This window comes from Daktulosphaira vitifoliae, unplaced genomic scaffold, assembly GCF_025091365.1.
Source record: "Daktulosphaira vitifoliae isolate Bord-2020 unplaced genomic scaffold, ASM2509136v1 Scaffold_1, whole genome shotgun sequence".
NCBI lineage: Eukaryota > Metazoa > Arthropoda > Insecta > Hemiptera > Phylloxeridae > Daktulosphaira > Daktulosphaira vitifoliae.
The window spans coordinates 18,053,998-18,062,161 of NW_026099572.1; the positions used below are offsets into that span (position 1 = coordinate 18,053,998).

General features: G+C 25.4%; 1 pseudogene; it reads left to right on the forward strand.

Annotated features, from left to right (window-relative positions):
* The first annotated feature begins 5,983 nt into the window (after nt 1–5,983).
* Nucleotides 5,984–7,705, forward strand: LOC126906117 (uncharacterized; annotated as a pseudogene).
* The last annotated feature ends 459 nt before the right edge of the window (nt 7,706–8,164 follow it).

The following is an 8,164-nucleotide window of genomic DNA, read 5'->3' on the forward strand; positions in this document are numbered from 1 at the left end:
CAAATAGATTTAAGAATAATAAACTCTTCTTTAATCAATCCAAAATGTATTGAAAATGAAATTGAATTGTTTTACAATAATTATATTAATTGATATTTTAAAAGAATACACTAATATTCATAAAACTATGTATGAGTTTTTTAATATGTTTATTGAGAAGATTAACAAAGATAACCCTCTGACCGAGATACGCACATACTCCTCACTCATTGACATCGATAGGAATGTAAGCACCTTTTGTACAAATGTATGGGAATCCAAATGGCGGCGTACACCTAATAATAAACTAAGGGAAATAAAAAATACTACAGAATACTGGCCCAAACCTCATACATCAAATCGCAAAGACGAAGTAGTTATCAACAGACTACGTATTGGCCACTCAAAGATGTCCCATGGACATCTTATGTGCAGAGAAGATCCTGCAATGTGCCAAACCTGCGGAGAACCTCTCACAGTCAAGCACCTCCTTGTCCAATTTCGTAACCATATAGATACCAGAAAAAGATTAGAAATGCCTGATAACCTCTTTGAAGCCCTCAGCCCAACCCATGACAACACCATCAAAATAATCTCATTTCTTAAACTAATCGATATGTACAACTCAATTTAATCAGCCATTGTATATTTGTATTTAACTATTTTAAGAAATACTATGTATAATCGTATATGTAACCTAATAATTTAATTTTGTTCAAGCTAATAACCTTAGAAGTTGAAGCTTAAAAAATAAAAAAAAAATTTTAGAAAAAAAGTGAGAAAAATTTACCAATTTAAAAAAAAAATTCATTCGTACGCTCAAATATATAATAATTTATTATTAATAATACATTATTCATAAATAATGGACAGTGATATAATTATTAAATTAATTTGTAACTTATAGAACGGCAAAGTATATCGCAATTTACTAATATTAAAAATAATAATTTTAATAGTCGAAAGACACTATTTACCGTAGCGGCCGACCAATACATATATGCCACAACAATATCCAATCAATAGAAAATAATAATTAGTTAATTTCATATATTTAATATGTTACGAATAAATTTAATTCTATTAACAATATATTTGAATACAATTGAATTTATCCTAGTAAAATTATGAATTATATTAATATTGCTATAATTGCGTTTTAGATCACTATGCTAAATATGGTTTCCTTGCCTCTGAATATTCCAGTATTTAAAGAGTCTTGAGGTTTTTCAATATATTCAATAAACAAAAAAATAACTATTAGTTAAATGTATATATTTTTAAGAGAAACAAATAAATTAAATTTATATATGCAAAATTATTTGAATATAATTAAAAAAATAATAGTTTATGTATTAGTTATCTTATTAAAACCTAAATTCTCATAATTATCTTTGTTAATCTTCTCAATAAACATATTAAAAAACTCATACATAGTTTTATGAATATTAGTGTATTCTTTTAAAATATCAATTATAATTAAGTCATTAAATTCTTTCATAAAATCCTTAAAATCAGTATCCTTGCCAAAAGTACAATACTTCATCTGAAATTGAGATGTATGAAAAAATTTAGTTGATAAATCTTTTGTAAACATTTTTATGTCATCGAGAAATTCTTTTGGTTCATAATACATAATTTGCATTATGAAAGAACTTGATGACTGATATTTCCTTTTCATATCATAAACAAAATTTTTACAAAATTCTATAAGTAACTCTATATTTGTTGGAGTATTGCGTCTTTCAATACCATGATTCGTATATCTCAGTGTCATCAATGCAAATAACATATTTTTAAACATATCATCAAATCTTAACATAATATCGAAAATCGTAGTTGCACAGCTATTTTTATTTTCATATTCACAAACTTTCATAATACCTTTCAACATATGAATAATATATTTGATTATTTCAATGCAGCGGCATTTAAAAAACTGTGTAATGCATGACCGTAAGTATGAATAATTAATGCTATTAATTGGAATATTCAATTGATCAATATTTATTTTAGTCCAATTACTGAAGTCATTTTTCACAGTTATATGCTTCCAAAGTTTCCAACCTTTGTGAGATAATATAACTTTTAATAACTGTAAGCGTTCTTTCATTGAATACTTCGTATATGTATAATATATAAACCTAAAATTAAAAATAATTTACAGTATGCTAAATTAATTAATGATATATTTTAATGCATATGATACACTCTAAAAATTCAAATTATGACTATTCTTTAAGTATCGTGAAATTTACTGTTAAAACACCTCAATCACTAATTTTTCCTGGCAGCACTTTTGATAATTAACATGCCATTTAAATACTACTAAAGTTCGTTCAAGGCTATCAACGAAAATATATAAATTCAATTTTAGAGACATTAAATCAATCAAAAGATATTTAAAATTAATCATTAAATAATCATAATTTATATATTTATATGTAAATTAAATAAAAAATCTTGTTGTTGTAAGCATAATTATTTAAATCAAGTACTTAATACTCCAGTTATATTAAAATAACTCACAAAAAAAAAAAAAACATCAAAAGTAGTGATAAAATTATGTTAGACTAATAAACACTGTTATTTACATAAATATCCTACGTTTACATATAATTTGGTAATTTAATAAATTTCATAATATTGTTTCAATGTAATGTTTTAAATTAAATAGAATTATTAATTATTGTCATAATAAACTTTTGGTAATAAATTCAGAGCATACCAAAAATGCGAATTGAGTGCATAAAAAGATTATATTATGAAGTAAGGCACACGATATCTCTATGCTCAATTTTCGTTAATGTATTCCATTACAGTAAATATGGATCGGGTTCATAAGTAAAACAGTTTTCTTTTCGATTTAACTTATTTGTCTGAAAATAAGTTGACGGTATTTTTTAGAATATTTTGAGCTTCAAATATTGTATTATGACAAAATATAAAAAAACATGTCTTATTGAATAAGTCCTATGGTTTTTATTCCGAACATTTGTTTAAATTTTTAATATTTGGTAAGTTTTTGAAGATATGTGAAATCAAATTTTTCACAGATTAGTTTTTTTAGTAATTAGATTAACAAAACAAAACATCACAGTAAAATTAACGCCTTCTTAATTTCGTTTCGATAATAAAATCGGCCAAAGTAAGAATTACAAAGTTTGTCATATTCCTAGTAGGCACCTAGTAATTAATCTTTCAAATTTTGTATTAACAAAAAAAGATTCACAAAAAGATTATTAGACTACTTGAACATGTATTAACATTAATACTAAATATTTAAACTTTAAATTGCTTACAAACTACAGTAGTAAGATGCCTATATAATTTATCAACATATTTTAGTGCAGAGTAATTCCTGAACTAATCCTCATGGAATATTTTTAAATATAAAAATATAATATATACAAATTTATATTATACAGAAATATATAGTATATATATTAGAGTTAACAATAATTTTATTTTTTTAACAATTAATAGTTCATTATTGATCTTTTATACAATAAAAATAATTTTTTGCTTCCTACCCTTATACAGTAAACTCATATTAACTTTCAATTTTCAAAGACATCACCAAACTGATCAAATAAAATCACATTGATTCAATTTAAAAAAATGTTGTTTTAAATTTTTTTTATTTTATTCGGTTTTTAACAAGTTAATGTTGTTTAAAGTTTAGGTGTGTAACGCTGCGTTAAAATGTTTACTAAAGGGTCGGAATCTGCGAGCAAACTGATGACTGAGTGTGGAAAGCTTCGAGACGGCTCACGTCTTAGCACAGTTTTGTCACTTCATTTTGTTTTTTTTACGGAGTATCACCACGGAAGGAAGCACTTTGTGATACAAATTTTAGATTCAGAGCTCGTCGCATATAAAATACTTTTTTTTTTATTTTATANTGGTGATACAAATTTTAGATTCAGAGCTCGTCGCATATAAAATACTTTTTTTTTTATTTTATACTTTTTTATTTTTTTTCTTGTTAGTTGTTTGTTCTATCTATAAAATAATACTATATCACTTATGGAGATACGAGGTAAGTTGATAATAAAAGCGAAATGCATAACTTTGCCCTCGGTAACAACTTCATTTAAATACTGACTTTTATATTGAATTATTATATTTTATCAATTCAATAAAATTTTATTATAAGATTTGTAATAATATATACTGATGTATATATTTATACATATAGGCAAATAATCCTATTAAATTTCGTATTTTATAACAAATGTAATACAAATAATTTGTGAAATAAAACTATAAAAAAGGAAAAATGAGATAAATCTTTGTTGTTATTTATTTTCTTTTTATACTTATTTAAATTTAAATTTAAAAAGTGATCTTTTGATATTCTTTCAAACTATATTAAAGACAGAAACAAATAGAGTATTGAAGGTGGTCCTAGGTGGGGAGGGGGGTTGGGTGGTGAACTAACGCACAATTTTTTTTTTCAGTTAAAAGTGGCCCCTTAAAATCACAAGCTATATACTCTATAGCTTCGATGCGAAGCTGAGAAGGTTTTGGTTATACTATGATGTGTTTTTTTTTTATTTTTATTTTTTTGTGTCTGTTACCACTTTTACTCAGCTCTCACCGAACGGATTTCTTTCAATGATACGTCAAAAGATCACAAATCGTATCTAGATGAAAACATTACCCTCAAAAATTGAAAAAATTTCCCTCGTTCCCCGTAAAAGGGGAAAACCTCCAAAAAAAATTACAAATTTAAAAATCGCTAATTTTCGAAATTTTTTCAATTTTTTTTACTAAAAACTGCCGTAACTTTTTCAAAAATGAACATATCAATATAATTTTTTTTTATAGATGCTTGATGTCTATACCTATCATTTGGTATATTATTTTCATAAATTTAACCCTTTACCTGTCCACAGGGGGGGATTTAAAATGACAACTTTTTCACAGAAAATTAACTTTTTCAACTTAACTTTTGAATATGTTCCGGAAGGTCTGACACTTTTTTATATATCTTATATTAAAGATTTGTATGTATGGAATGTACTTTATTATGGAAAAAAAAAATTTGACCTCTGGACTTGTCTTCATGGTGAAAATGGCTACCAAATGCTATTTTTGTGTGAAAATTCTCGATTTTATTTTTTACATTTTTAACTTTATAATGCTATAACTTATTGAAAAGTGTATGGATCAACACAATTTTTTATTGAAAATAATATATTTTTATAATTCCTTTTTCATTCGACATACTTTATCTTAATCAGGATATTAATAAGGAACTAACAGATCATGTAGCTTTTGGAATAATACACCAATTTTTTTAAATTAAACACTATCTAAAGATTTGCATCGAAGCGTTTATTTTTGATAGTGATTTTAATCACTNCATCGAAGCATTTTATTTTGATAGTGATTTTAATCACTATCAGATATCATTATACTTGATCCAACTATGGCACGTCACCACTGTGCCGCGACCCCACTGTGCTGGGTTTTTTAAATTTTTAATATTGTCTATAATAACACAATAATAAAAAAATAATAATAATAATTTATAAACTATTTTCAGGCTTAAAAATGTTTCTTTAAAAACATAATTTTAAATTTCTAACTATATTATGATGTACCTATGTACAATAATATAAATATAATATATAAATAATACGTTAAGGCTGAGTATTGAAGTATAAATAATGCGTAGGAAATCGTAAGGCCGGCGCAAATTCATTAAAGTAATGTAGTTATAGAATTTCTTAATGCATTATTAGTGCAATACTAAAATAAATTTTCAATTTATGTAATAAATATCATGGGACATGGTCGATATAGATGAAAATGTAAACAATTTTTTCGTATTTCTTATTTTATTATTGTGACAATGAGTTCTGTATTGTGCTAGGCTTGTGTAAAATATTGATGACGGAAGCTTAGTAAAAAAATTAGACTATCCGATGGAGCTAGACGGTTAATTAAAGTAAAAGAAAAGACAGTTAAAGGCAATCAAAGTATACTGTCATTTATGAAATCAAATACCAGTCAAGAACCACCTTTGGAGTATAATTGTAGTGAAGATAATCAACCTACATTCCCTTCTCTTGGTAAGTATTTTAGTTTCAAAAATGAACTATTTATCGGTAAAAATTGATTGTATTTAAAATATAAGTACATTAGATACCTAATAAAAAAATTTAAATACACATTGACCATAGACGTGCACAGACCTCCATGGCTGGGTATGCCAGTTATACAATTTAAATTTTTTACATACTAGAGCGATCAGTGAAATTTCACACAAAATTAAAATAACACTAGTTGACAAAATTGAACTCTTTTCTAAGTTACTAATTACACAACAAAAATAAAAAAATAATAAATTTTAGAAATCCTCATAAAATTGTCTATTCAATGGTTGCACATTTTTATTTTTTATTTTTTTCAAAGCCATCTTTAAAGTACTATATAATTGGCTAAACTTGACGCATTTGTCTGAAATTTTGCATTAAACTTTTACATCATAAAAAACATACTAAGAGTCAAACGAAGAAAACAATTTTTTCTCTATTTTTAATTCTCTGTTATACGTTAATTTTTGCGTTTTTACAAATTTGTAAATATCTCAAAAACTAGACCTGATGAGAAAATTCTAAAGACAGATTTGAAATAAGCTCAAAAAAAAAAAAATATATTTGGAATCGTATAGTTCCATAAATGTTACGAAATACGTGTTGACTACTGTAATTATATTTCAAATAAAAATAACTTTTCATTTCATCTCTATTTTATCGTAGTAAAATGTTTATGATCTTTAGATCATAAATATACATTTTTTAATTATTTATTTACATACTATTTTTATTATTTATATTTTTTAAATAAATAATCATGACATTATACCATCAGTTCTTTTCGTAAAAGAAGAATTATTGATTCAAACATTAAAAGAAGATTTAAAATATGAACCAACAGACTTAATACATTTGAATGATAATGTACCCCAAATGGACAGTTATTATTCTTCTCAAATTAATAAACAAATTGTACTTGCTCATGATAATGTTTTGTATTCCAATTTAATTGATAGACGTTATCAATTTTTTTTTTTAACCCATTAGACCCATATTTATTTATTGACATTACATTAACACCTCACATCATTAGAACTCTCGTTGAAGTAGGGCCTTGTCAACTAGGTCTTAATAATAACGATTATATTTTTCTAGAAAATGAGTCCGGCAAAAAAATTTCTATAGTAAAGAAGTTATGTCAGGAATGATTTGTAAAAGAAATTGGTTAGTATATTCCTCTAAAGCTAACAAAATGTTTTGTTTCCCTTGTTTTTTGTTCCGATCTGTATCTCAACATAGTTATCAATGGTGTTTAATTTTAATCAAGACGTTTCTAATTTTTGTGAAGGATATGAAAAAATGATTAATCATCAAAAATCCAAATATCACAGAGTAGCAGAAAATGAATATTTAATTTTAAAAAGTAGAGTCTTAAAAGACTTCACTATTCAACAAAATTCAATTAAAATTGAAAATATCCAACAGAATTTAGTCGAAGTGTGTTAAGACGGTTAATCGACTTATATTTATTTCTATCAACAAATGGACTTCATTTCCGAGGGCACAGAGAAGATATTAACCAGGAAACACTAAGCAAAGGTCTTTTTATTGAAATAGTGAATCTTGTATCAAAATATGATGCTGTTCTAGCTAAACACTTGTCTGAATCAAACTAAAATGAGACATACTTGAGTCCTAAAATTTAAAATGATATACTTAAATGTATGGCAGATGAAACATTACATACAATATTAAATGAAGTAAAACAAGCAGAGTACATTATTATTATTGTAGATTCGACAATAGATATTGGAAGAATTGATCAATTTTCTTTTAGCTTGAAATTTATAGATCAACAAGAAGACATCAAAGAAAATTTTCTGAACCTTTCAAATTAAATGAAGTATTGAAGTTCATGATATCTCGAGACATGGTTTCTTCATATCCAAATTTAAATATTTTGTATAAAATATTTTATACACTTCCAGTCAGAAGTGCAACCACGATAAGAAATTTCAGCCGGCTTAAACTTCTTAAAACATATCTCAGCTCAACTATGACTGAAATCCGGCTATCAAATTTGGCTATATTGAGCATTGAGCACAATATTGCACATAACATTGAATTTAATAATG